The sequence below is a fragment of the Nyctibius grandis genome, chromosome Z (genome assembly GCF_013368605.1).
Source record: "Nyctibius grandis isolate bNycGra1 chromosome Z, bNycGra1.pri, whole genome shotgun sequence".
NCBI classification, from domain to species: Eukaryota; Metazoa; Chordata; class Aves; order Nyctibiiformes; family Nyctibiidae; genus Nyctibius; species Nyctibius grandis.
Window position 1 is genome coordinate 14,277,229 of NC_090695.1, and position 12,793 is coordinate 14,290,021.

General features: G+C 40.9%; 1 protein-coding gene across 8 annotated transcripts in view; it reads left to right on the forward strand.

Moving 5' to 3' along the window:
- The window catches only part of GHR (growth hormone receptor), a 134,468-nt gene that overhangs the window by 104,254 nt on the left and 17,421 nt on the right, over positions 1-12,793 (forward strand). The gene's annotated exons all lie outside the window — the stretch shown is intronic.

Sequence of the window (12,793 nt, forward strand, 5' to 3'; positions counted from 1 at the left end):
ATATAATTATTTAGCCCATCTCCTGCCGTAGCTTCTGGCGTCTCTGACGATCAGTCAAGCACTCAGCCAAGTGTTCGTTTCACCAAGTAAGGCAGCGGAGAGCACTGGTCGAGTTTCTGTGAGGCTGTCTCTTGCTGTCCAGACTTGGAAAAGGCTTTGAATCTTGTACCCCTGAGATCAGCTTGACACCAAGCAGCTGTTCCTCATGGGCTCAGAAGCGTCCCCTCGCCCCGCTCCGCTGCTCCGTGTGGTGTGAGATGGCAGCAGCCGCCGTGCAGAGATGCGGTGGCGTGTCCAGGGCAGGCGGTGTCCGTCCAAAGTGGGGGACGGGGCAGCTCCCCGCCTGCATGGGAAGTCAAATGCCCTTCCTGCGTGGGAACAGGCAGCTCCGACCCCCCGTCAGGCAAAAACAAACCTCTCGTTGCAAATACAGCTCTTTGGGATACAGAGAGTCACAAAATTTAGGTTCATTTTTAGTATCCTTTTAGCAGTTGCTTTCTATAGCATGCATTTAAAAAGAAGCAGCTTCCAAGTATAGGTGTCGTTAGGATTTATGGTTCATGGCTTTGGTGTTTTGCCTTCTTTCTGCGTGCCTTTTTGTCCTTTTTCTCCTCTGCCTTTTTCCGCCTACTTATTCTGAGCTGCTTGCAGCTCAACGTAACACCTGAAGTGACTGAAAATACAGGGATATTTAAAGGTTAGGTGAGGGGTTCAGCACTATAAATCTCAAGGTAAAGATTCTGCAACCATCTCTGACAAATTCTGTTGAAACACAGGCCATAATGTATAATTCATCTCACCTTTCCAAACTTGCACTGGCCCTACAGGGGCATCAAGATTTAGCATTTGCTTAAATAAACTGAGACAGTATGATTTATTGTATAATCAAGAACTGGATCTATGTAATAAAGTGACATTTCACAACAGCACTCTTGTTGCTGTAACAAAAGCAGCTGTCTGTATGGTGAAAGAATGGGAATAATTAAGAAGACTTTCTGAACCCAGATAGAGTTGCAATCAAGAAACACAGTATACCATGGGGGATATGCTAGGTTAGTCATCATAAACATTAGTTTTTCCCTCTTCAGATGTTGCTTTATCATTAAAATCTGATCAAACATGTAATTTGTCTTTTATTTCAGCAGATTTGGGGTTTTTTTTCAGTACATTACTGACAATGAGCCAAAGCTGGCTAGTTTTCCATCCTTTTCTTCCACTTATCAACACTGTACATTAGCTGCTTTAAATCAGGTGTTTGTTTGCATTTACTTTTTGCCCTAATTTTTTCTAATTCTAGTCTTACCATTCAGTCTGTTTTCTTAAATTATATCAGTGTATCCTTAGACATCTTAATTTACGTGATTAAGAAAAATATCCATAACATTTCAAATTTAAGAAACCAGTAAGACAGCATATTTTATTTAAAAAAAAATCACAACTAGCAAAATCTCAAAAGGACACTAACCTTAGCATAGTGTCCTTAATGTCCATGCTTTTGTCAGAAGTGGAGTCTTCTTAGGCATGCTAAAGACTAATGTAACAGTAATTCTAGAGACCTAGGTTGGTTTTTAGTTAACTTGAACGTTTGCTCTTTGTTTAGTCCAGTCAGGAAATGGCTGTGTTTTCAAATTAAAAAAATCGGGTCTTCCCTCTAAACTCCTCCTATGGTTATTTGAAAAGACTAGTTTATGAATAGACATTGGAGGAAGATGGGAAACAAGCCAAGTGAGAAAGGCTCTTTTTTTAATAGTGCTTGAACTTCAAAAATACCTCTGTTTGCTGCCTATATTGCAGCCTATATTTCAAGTACTGAGAAGAAAAGCCCCCACCACCTCTGTCTGTGACTCTTTCCTAACTAAGCTCTGAAGCCCAAGACTGACAGCACTGGGTTCTCACAAAGAGGGAACGGGTGTTGGAGAAAGTCAGGCTCAGCAGAGGATACATAAAACTTAAATCACTTTTGACAGTCTGTCAGAAAAAAAAAAAGAGGTTTCCTTTATAAATCTGTCCACTGTGTTTTTAAATATGATTGTTTTGTCCAAACCTCCTCTGCAATGGTAAAATAAGGATGAGTCTGGATCCTTACTTGAGGCCACTCAGCACCGTACAGATGATCAGAAGATTCTTTTAGGCTCATAGCCACATCACAGAAATAAAAGCTGAAGGAAAATATGTATTATTCTGTTAAGCTCAACTCCCTTCGGAGTCATGAGTGCTCCCCGTTTGCGTGTTCTCTAGTGCTTTGTTCATCCAAGCATTGAATCGCCAATACATCGGCGGGGGAGAGGGGGAGTGTTTTTCCACTGCTAACTTAATTCCGTCAGTTTAATATCATTGGCATGGTTTCTCTCTGGTTTGGTATTTACATCATCCTGAATTTCAGAGTAAGTTAAAATGTATCCAGCTCAGCAACTTTCCCATTTTGGGAAGAACATCAGATACTCCCTGTTTGTAACTTTAAATGTGTCACATACATTTCCTTTGGTGTGCAAGAGCCCAGCTGGGATCCAATCGTGTGTAAGTCATGGCCTTGAGAACTGCTTGGTACTCTGGTTTTTTGTTTGTTTTTTTTTCAAAGAAAATTAGTTTTTAAATTAGCAGGATTTTTACATGATATATCACAATATTGGCTTCATTTCTGACAATGAAGAGTGGAGATTATTGCTTTATAAATACTGTTAAAAGGACAATCCTGGTAGGTCTACAAGAACTCTACTTAAGCATGGGACAGAACTGTTGTCATAGTCATTTTCCTTTTGAAACCCACTAGAAAGGATGCTCTTATATGAACACTGCAAAACTGCAAAGACTCAGGTTCTTGCTCAGTTTGAGGATAAATAGAGCAGAAAACAATACTTTTATTCTTCTCTAGTTTGTTTTTAAAATCTCACTGGATCTTCTTTGAAGCTGGTAACTCACAGTTAATGATTCATTGCAATAATAAAGTTCTGAATTACTGAACGAGTAAACATCCTGGCTACAGTAATAAAACAGACACTCTAAAGAGCACAGGAGAAATACTGCGTGCCAGAATGTTGTAAAATACTCAAATCAATGCAGTCTTCTTTGTGAACCAAGAAAAGATATTATGGTCCAGATGTGCAAAAAGAGTGAAAATACTGTATAAACCCGTGTATACTTCACAGTCTCTGTAAAGATGAAATTGTGTGGTTCTCATCACGAAGAATTATGAAGAATCAGCATGACTTTCAGTCTTCAGGTATTCAAAGCCACATACAATTTTCAGTCGTCACTGTCACTGATCAGAGTATGGGAAGTAACTCCTTGGATTGCTTTGAGGGCTCAACTTTTGTTCAGCGCACATGCCCTTGTTGTGTCAGGTGGGTCTCATAGCAGGACTTCTCAGAGGAATCTCTAAATGACAGGTCAGTAATGTCCCTTTCAGTTTCACTCCAGATGGGGAAGGTAATAAAATGAACCTCCTAGTAGCACCCTCTGGATGTTTTTTGTCTCCTTAGTTTTTATATTGGTATATGGTGACTGTAACAGGGAACTTTCCTCTGGACTGAGAACAAGATTGCTGCTGACTTTTGGGAGTTTACTTCAAAGACATTCAGATACTTATTTTGTGGATAGAACTGGCATTTTTCCTTCACTTGGTTCACTTGACTAAAAACCACACCAAATTCTACTACTTCAAATTTCAAACGGAGGTTGATGATTTCTACTCCATGGAAATCTCTGTAGAGTACAAGGTAGGATTTTTCTGTCATGTATGCAAGTGTTACTGCACATAAATCAGGCAGCCATTATATTGAAGAATGGTTAAAATTAGCAGAAGCCAGAAGTAGCTTGAAAGTTCAACAATGGGAAGTACAAGAATTTACAGCTTGACTCTGGTCTCCCAAAAGCAGCATGAATTTTAAGGTCCTTTTAAGGACCAAATGTCAAGAACAAGGCCAGATTGAGGGCCAGAATCTTCATGGATTACTTCATTCAAATGTAATGGGGGGGGGAATAAACAACAAGAAACATCAGAATGCATTTGTGCGTAACCAGCACTGTTTCAATGGTGAAATACAGAGTTTGGGGCTTCGTGTCACTGGTAATTGATGATACAGAGCTGCATCTGTCTAATGAAACCTGGCAAATTCATGGCCTCACTGTTACGGAGCACTGATTATGGTGGACCTAATGATTGAAACCTTGTTAGATTTGTGAGGAAGACCTCAGTCTTTCTGTTGCACTGTCTTTATTCTGCAGGTGTCCTTAAACAGAGGTGCACTGCATCATTACTTGCTTGTTTCTTTTCAAGCTGTCACGACAGCCACCTGCTTTCTCCTCTGGTCCCTTACCTCAGTATCTCTTTTGGGTGATCCCGGATACATGCAATGTCTTCTCTACACTATCAGGATATGTATGTGCCAGACCAAGAAATTGTCATCTTCACTATTTAAACTTGAGTGATAGTGTGATTGCAGGTTTGCATCAACTCCCACATTGCATTTACAGTTTTTCAGTATTATGTTTCCTCTGCCTTTACCTCAAGTCTTTTGCTACCCTTTTCTGTCTTCCTGTCGTACACATTTGTGTCCTCTTGTGCTTTTCTTTCCAAACATGTCATCTTTTTTCATCCTTTTTTCCTCCTGTGTCTTTGTCCTTCTTTGTCTTGTGCTCCCTGCCTTTGCTCCCTTTGTCTACTCCCACTGCAGATGTTAGCTGTGCTGTAACTTTTCCTTTCAAAAACACTCTCCACATTGTTCTCACGTTGGCACTCCTGTTGTTTCCTTTCCTGATGTTTGCTGCCGCCGGACGCAGCGATGCGCTCACTGCCGCGCCCTGCCCGCCGCCGGGCTCCGCGTGACCCCAGCCACTTCGCTCGAGGCTTGGACCCACCTTGGCCCCTGGTCAAACCAAAGCATGGCTGTCCAGTGCTGTCGCAGTGCCCCCTCTGCACAGCTGCTTGTTTATAGGGAATGAGGTAATGTTAAATCAAGGGAGGTAAGTTGTCAAATTTAGCCAGGACCATCAAGATGTGCCCTAGCGTGAGTTTTCCATGAAGGTAATAGTAAAGCTGCAGCTCTTAACCTGGGTTCACATCTAACAGTCTTACTCCCCAGATCCTCTTGAGTATTTTCCTCTTGGAGTTTGGGGAGGTGAGTGTCAGCTTGGAGCCTGGTTTGGGGATGCCAGATTATACTTCAGCTTGTCTTTCTGGAAAAATGTCGGTCCTGGTTCTGAGCACCCATCTCTGGTGGGAAGCTGGCAGCTTCAGAGGGGCTGTGTCTCAGCTAGGAGATCCCCTCATCACTGTCTGGTGGCTTTATTATGCTGCATGATGGTGAGCAATGGGTTTGCTTTTAGACAGCTATTAGCTTTGAACTGGACTTCAGACTGGAAATTGCTAGTACATGTGCAGGAGAAAGAAGAATGTTGGAGATTTTTGTCAGCACTGTAGAATTTGTTTGCTCTGAGAAGGGCATGGAAGACCTTTTGTGATGTTTGCTTATTGCACATACTGTTTGCCCGCAGTACCTCATTTGTGCTTCCATATTTCCTCGTGTGTCCTACCACATAACGTTAGTCAATACTGAGCATCTACAGCAATGGTCGTAACAGATAAAAGCATTATTCATTATTATTTTTATATGTACTTTCTTGAAAATGTAATTTCAATTTGAGTTACAACTATATAAGCAGTTAAGATATAATTGGAAATGGTTTAGTTACGTTAGTTGCCTTTCATTTACAAATACTGTGACCTCCAACTGTGCTTCCCTTAATATGTTATATATGTAGGCGGGCCAGTTGAAACGGCTTGCCTGTAACAGAAATCATGTGATTCCACCACTGGACATGGAAGGGCATCATTTGGAAAGCACATGCCAAAGACCATGGAACGTGGCACATGTCCACATCCTCGCTCATCCCTGTGCTGTCTTATGGGCAACAGTACTGAGTAATGCTTCGTGATTGTTTTTTCCCCCAGTCCTGAGCTTTATTTACTTAATTTTTGTGTGTATGCTTACGGACACCACATCAGTGAGCCATGTTGATTTATGTCCTGTGGACTCTCAGTGGCATGGAGAATGTGGGAAACCAGCACAGCCATTGGACTTTGATGCTGTGGAAAAGCTCTGTTTCTGCAAGGCTTTTATTATTTTAACACTATCAATCTCACTTGACAAAATAAAGGGAGAAGTTTGTTCTGAAAGAGAACAACCTGAAAGAGAAGAGCCATTGCCTCTTCATTCAGTGTTACCAAGCTCCAGGATTTTTTTGTTGTTGTTGTTCATTGATTACCTTGAAAACTTGCTAAAAAGCCTGCTGGCATTCCCCAAAACACTGTGCACACCCCCCATCTGTTATGCAGGGATGCCTACATATTGTTGCTCAAAATAGCAGTCACCAAATTAGTCTTCAATGCAGAGTGAAAACATATTCTTCTTTCATGTTCCTCAGCAAAACACCTGTGTTTGTCAAGAACTATTACAATATTTAGACTTACTTCGTAGGCAAAATATTCTCTTATGCAGCATTTCACTTCAGTTTTCACTGCAATATAGCATCTCAGAGTTATTAAACTTTGCTTTGTTTCTGCTGAGTACTTTATGCAAAAGGATCTTACATATTACTGATATAAAAGAAATTATCTTCATTTCCCCAAAAAGTTGTTCCAGAACTTCACTGTTGGCCCTTCATGGATGGGTTGTACCTAGAGCAAAAGCTGAGTCAGACCAGCAGCCAGTGATGAGGACGTGACCTGGTTGTTGTCTCTGCTTACTGCATCTCACTCTCTGTATATGTGATGTCTGACAATTAGTACTACACTGTTCCTATTTAAAACACCATCCACTGGCAGCAAATGTTGTTCATTTTGCTGCACAATTTGAACGAATCAGAATTTCCTGGTACCACAGAAATCAACCTGCCCTTGTTAAGGTAAATTGCACGACATTTGTTGAGCTTGGTGGGTTCAGGAGCAGAACCTAATTGACAGAGCATTCACTTTCAATGTACAAATTTGAGCTACAGTAAATAACAGTCCAGGTCGTCAAAACTGTTTCCAATTTTAAATGTAGTTAATTCCGCTGTTTACGTTTCCATTTCCATCCTTCTCTATTATGCTGTAGCAATGACGCATTGTGTGTGTTTTGAGAGTGGATTGTATTAAGATATATACTGTTGCATAAGGTTTCTTCTATTATTGATTTGCATGTTGGAACACGTTATTTTTCTGTAAATTTAAGTTTGCTCTAGGTTTGATAGGTATCGTAAGTTCTGATAACCAATAATTCTACGTAAACCTTCTAAAATTACCACAACCAGAAATAGTTCCTTTTGTTCAGAAAAAATAGATCCTCTTTTTTCATCTTCTTTATAGTTAGCTTGATTTTTTTGGATCATTCATATCCTCATTATTATTTCACCTACCTAAGTCCCATACTAGTAAGAGACATTTCTGTACAACTTGTGTACTGCTCCACCATTGTTCCTGCAGAAGTACTAGAGCTCTGGTGACAGTGGGACTTTCCCCAAGATGATGATAACCTATTTTGTTACACCCCAGTTATAAACTTCAGTTCCTTACTCTTCCACACTCAAGGCTAGCTCCCTTTAAAGTTAAATTTTATTAGAGGGACTTTTAAGCAAAAAAAAGGCAAGAGAACTTAATCTCTAAAGGAATTAGCCTTCTGACACCTCTAGATTTTAGAATTTTTTTTGTTTTAAAGTCCATCTCTGTATAACTTCCAGTAACCTGCAGTTACAGTACCTTATTCTCTTTTTAAAGATTAAAGAATGTATAACATTGAAACTACGCTAAATGGAAAACTGCAGGCTGGTGACCCACAAACAAATGTAAGCAGAAGAGATGGCACATCTGCATTCCTGATTCTTTCTGTAAACCACGCTATTGTTTTAGCTACTGTTTTGGCAAAGTTTCCTCTGGCTGAGCCAGAGTTTAGACCATGGCTAATATGTGGTCATAACATAATGAGTGCAGAATGTGAAGAGATTTTACTCTTTCGCAGCACAGTTGTGGCAGCTGAACACTTACCTTCAGCTAAACCCAGAGGCAGGACTAGGAACTTTTCTACCAAACTTTCTTAATAGGCACAGTGGAAGCCACAGATTTACCATTTTTTCCCATGTTTTTTACTGTTGAATCTGTGTATTCAGCCAAGCCATTATCTTGAATTAAGTGAGTGGTTTTATTCATGACAATTTGACCAGAACTTATTGGATCAGGTAGGAAAAGCGCACGTGTGTATCCATGTTTTGTTTTGCTTTTGTAGTCTATTTAAAATCTCTGTTTGACAGCCTTTACTTTCAGTATCCTGCTGCTTTTATGCCTAAATGCATTCAGCTGAGCTGTTATGTTCATTTATCACATTCTGGTACAGTTTGTTCAGGAGATGGAGCTCACACAGGGTCCTGTACAATGTTGATAATTGACTGGTGTGGGAAACAAGGAATTCAGATCTACCGCAAGAGTGCCAAGACTTATGCAAGTCAATATGACAAAGTTTCCTCCAGTCAGTCACAAAAGCCTGCGGTTTTGCAGGTTGGAAACGACACAGAAACTGGAAACAATCAATCAGAAGATAATTTTTCTTACAAATGGAACTGGTCATGAAATATATATATGTATGTGTGTATATATATATATATATATATATATAAAAACCGGTAAACCAAGAGTAAATTAATCCCAAAAAAAAATGCCCCCTGCTCAAAAATTCTTCTGCATGTTGAAGGAGCACTTGTGAGACAAAGAATTAAGAATCTCGTCATGAGGAAGTGGAAAAAGAAAGTGGGACCTTAGGGATACGTTCCTCTGAAGTTAGGGTGTAAGAGACCAAGTCTTGATCTGTATTCTGTGTGCACTGCTGATCCTCTCCATTGTCACTGATACCACTTCTGGCTGTGTTATGATCCCTTTTCCTAGAAGAGTTTGTACATCTTACAGACATTAATTTAGCTTCTATGTAAAGCTGATGAATTCAGCAGAATTCATTATTAAGAAATTGTTGAGTCTATATCTAAGATCCTGCTGGACCTCTCAAAATGTAAGTGAAATTTCATTCCATTGAGTTCATTTCATCATGTTAAGAAGTGACAGTGTGACTTTATTTACCCCTGCAGATGAGGACATGGTCTGCATGGGCTTTAAATATTGTATGTTCTAGCTGTAAATGTGGTGTAGGCATCAACAGAAATACTCTAATTTAGGAGGGTTTTCCAGTATATAATTTTCTCAAATTCTTAACCTATTTCAGTAAAAATAGCTATATTTGTTTGAGATGCCTGTAGCTGAGGATAGACACAGGAAAAGCCATAACATGTACTTCCTTCCTTGCACACTATCTGTTTATAGAAGAAGCGAGACTCATGTCTTGTTGATTATAGGTATTATGCAACTGAGGCAATTTTACTCATGCCTTTGAAGTAGAGGCACAAAATTTCATTTATTTTTCTTTGTTTTGCTTTTAAACAATTATTCAATTTTCAATTAAATAGAAAAGAAAGTTCAAGTTTGAAAGCTGGAACATTCATACATTTAAAAAGTTATAATACTGTTCTTGAATCTTTTATTCTGTTTTATTTTCGATCTATGTTATGACAGTTTTCAATTTCATAATCATGTGCTGTTTTTGACAAAGATTTCTACCACTTGAAAATTGTTTGATGAATGATGTGAAAATGTGTAAAAGCTCAAATCAAGGTCAATCAAAAGCATTTTAGGATTTAGGCCAAAGCTGTTGAATACTGAGTACCATACCAAACAAAATCAGGCACAATAGTCAAAATGTTTTGTTTCAGTATTTTCTGAAAAAGAACAGCGTGATTTTTTCCATTTTCTGCAACACTTAAGTTCAAAATTTGTTTCAGTTTTAAAAATAAATTTATTTAACATTCAGTGAAATGGAACATGCTGGCTAAGAAAGAGAAAAAAACCTTTATATTTAAATCTTTCCAGTCAAACATCAGTTATTTTAGGTTGGCAAGAAGAATTCTAAATGCATTTGCCGGGGGCAGGGAAGGAGGTGTAAGCCACCCAGTTTATGAAATCTCTTATTTACATACATATGTTCAGGCCTTGTTCAATGTCCAAAGTGTGAAATGAGGCAATGAGATGGGATGAGCAAAACAGAAGTTCATAATATTCATATATTGTGGATTCTTGGCAGTGTATAATATAAAGCATACAATTTGAACCATTAAGCCCGAGAAATGCAAATTGCTCTGGCGTTGAGTGGCTGTGTCTGTCTGAGCCGTAAATAAAGGAGTTAACATGCAGGAAGGCTACAAAATCCTCATGTGTAGGAAGAAGCATCTGGTGTGTGTGGATGCCTGTAATTTAATACTTTTTCCGACTTTGATTGTAAATATTTTGTACCAAATATTATCATAGAATCCTAGAATGGCTTGGGTTGGAAGGGACCTTTAAAGGTCATCTAGTCCAACCCCTCTGCAATGAGCAGGGATATCTTCAACTAAATCAGGTCAGTCAGAGCCCCGTCCAACCTGACCTTGAATGTTTCCAGGGATGGGACATCTACCACCTCTCTGGGCAACCTGTTCCAGAGTTTCACCACGCTTATCGTAAAAAGTGTCTTCCTGATATCTAGTGTGAAGTTCTGATATTCACAGTTGTGATACTGCAAAAATATTTGCAAAGAACTTCACATGCAGAGTCCAGTAGCATCATGTTGTTCCCTGGCCACGGATCATTTCACCAGTCATAAACATCTGACTAATATCTACATTTTAAGTGCCTTATGGAGAAATTTTCTTAAATAAATGATCATATTTCCCATATAGTCAGTGAAGAGAGGTAAATACTTCCATGTGCATGTGATCTCCCTCTGGAAAGCTTTCCAGGCCTAATAGGAAACATTGGCATTAGATCCTTAAAAATCAGGGAAAAGTGCTTACTTTGAAAGCAGTGAGTCATACCTTCAACTTTTGTTTTTATTTTTCTCACGAGGGCTGATGAGGCTGACTAATTGTAGCAGTAATTTCACGGCCCTACATTGCTTCAGTTTTGACAAAGAACAGAAATTACGAATATAGAAGTGGCACGTGGCAGAACAGGCCCATGCTTAGCACTGTCCTTATCTCTCTCAGAGCAAGGTTATATCTACACAACGTCATATACACAAACCTGAACTCAGTTCAAGGTAGCTACTCTGAGTAGACACATTGCAAAACTACTCAGTTGGGTAAATACTAAGCAGTGATTAGTCTAATACCGAGCTCTGCAGTACTGCACTTTATTTAAAGCAAATGCAGGGCTAATTCAGGTGTATCTGTACTGAACTAATCAAACACAGCATGACCAGCCGGTCAAAAGAGGTGATCATCCCACTGTATTCAGTGTTGGTGCGGCATTGAGTGCTGTGTGCAGTTCTGGGCCCCACAGTTTAAGAAGGACTTGAAGGTCCTTGAATGCACCCAGAGGAGGACAACAAAGCTGGTGACAGGGCTGGAAGGCATGTCCTGTGAGGAGCAGCTGAGGACTCTGGGTTTGTCTAGTTTGGAGAAAAGAAGGCTGAGGGGTGACCTCATGTCTCTCTACAGCTTCGTGAGGAGGGGAGGTGGAGACGAAGGTGCTGGTCTCTTCTCCCTGGTATCCAGTGATAGGACTCATGGGAATGGTTCAAGGCTGTGTCAGGGGAGGTTTAGGAAGCATTTCTTTACTGAGAGGGTGGTCAAACCCTGCAACAGGCTTCCTAGCGAGGTGGTTGATGCCCCAAGTCTGTCAGTGTTTTAAGAGGCGTTTGGACAATGCCCTTAATAACAAGGTTTAACCTTTGGTCAGCCCTGAATTGGTCAGGCAGTTGGACTAGATGGTAATTGTAGGTCCTTTCCAACGGAAAAAGTCTATTCTGTTGTATTCAGCTACAGCTACTGGGTTGGCAGATCCCCACGCTGTGTGTCAGGCTGTGATACTAACACTTCTGCACTGTACAAAAGAGAGCTTGACCCATCTTTCAAATTTGGCTTCCTACCGGTATAGTCATCTACATTTGATGATCTAGACGTAGGGATTGAGTGCACCCTCAGCAAATTTGCAGATGACACCAAGCTGGGTGGGAGTGTCGATCTACTGGAGGGTAGGAAGGCCCTACAGAGGGATCTGGACAGGTTAGATAGATGGGCCGAGACCAACGGCATGAGGTTCAACAAGAACAAGTGCCGGGTCTTACACTTCGGCCACAACAACCCCATACAGCTCTACAGGCTGGGGGAAGAGTGGTTAGAAAGCGGCCCAGCGGAAAGAGTCCTGGGGGTGCTGATCGACAGCCGGCTAAACATGAGCCAGCAGTGTGCCCGGGTGGCCAAGAAGGCCAATGGCATCTTGGCCTCTATTAGGAATAGTGTAGCCAGCCGGTCTAGGGAAGTGATCGTCCCTCTGTACTCGGCACTGGTGAGGCCGCACCTTGAATACTGTGTCCAGTTCTGGGCCCCGCGCTTCAAGAAAGATGTTGAGGTGTTGGAGCGAGTCCAGAGGAGGGCGACCAAGCTGGTGAAGGGTGTGGAGGGTCTGACCTATGAGGAATGGCTGAGGGAGCTGGCGTTGTTTAGCCTGGAGAGGAGGAGGCTGAGAGGTGACCTTATTGCAGTCTACAACTACCTGAAGGGAGGTTGTAGTGGAGTGGGAGTCGGTCTCTTCTGCCGGGCAACTAGCGATAGGACAAGAGGACACAGCCTCAAGCTTTGCCAGGGGAGGGTCAGGTTGGACATTAGGAAGAATTTCTTTTCAGAAAGGGTTATTAGACATTGGAATGGGCTGCCCAGGGAGGTGGTGGAGTCACCATCCCTG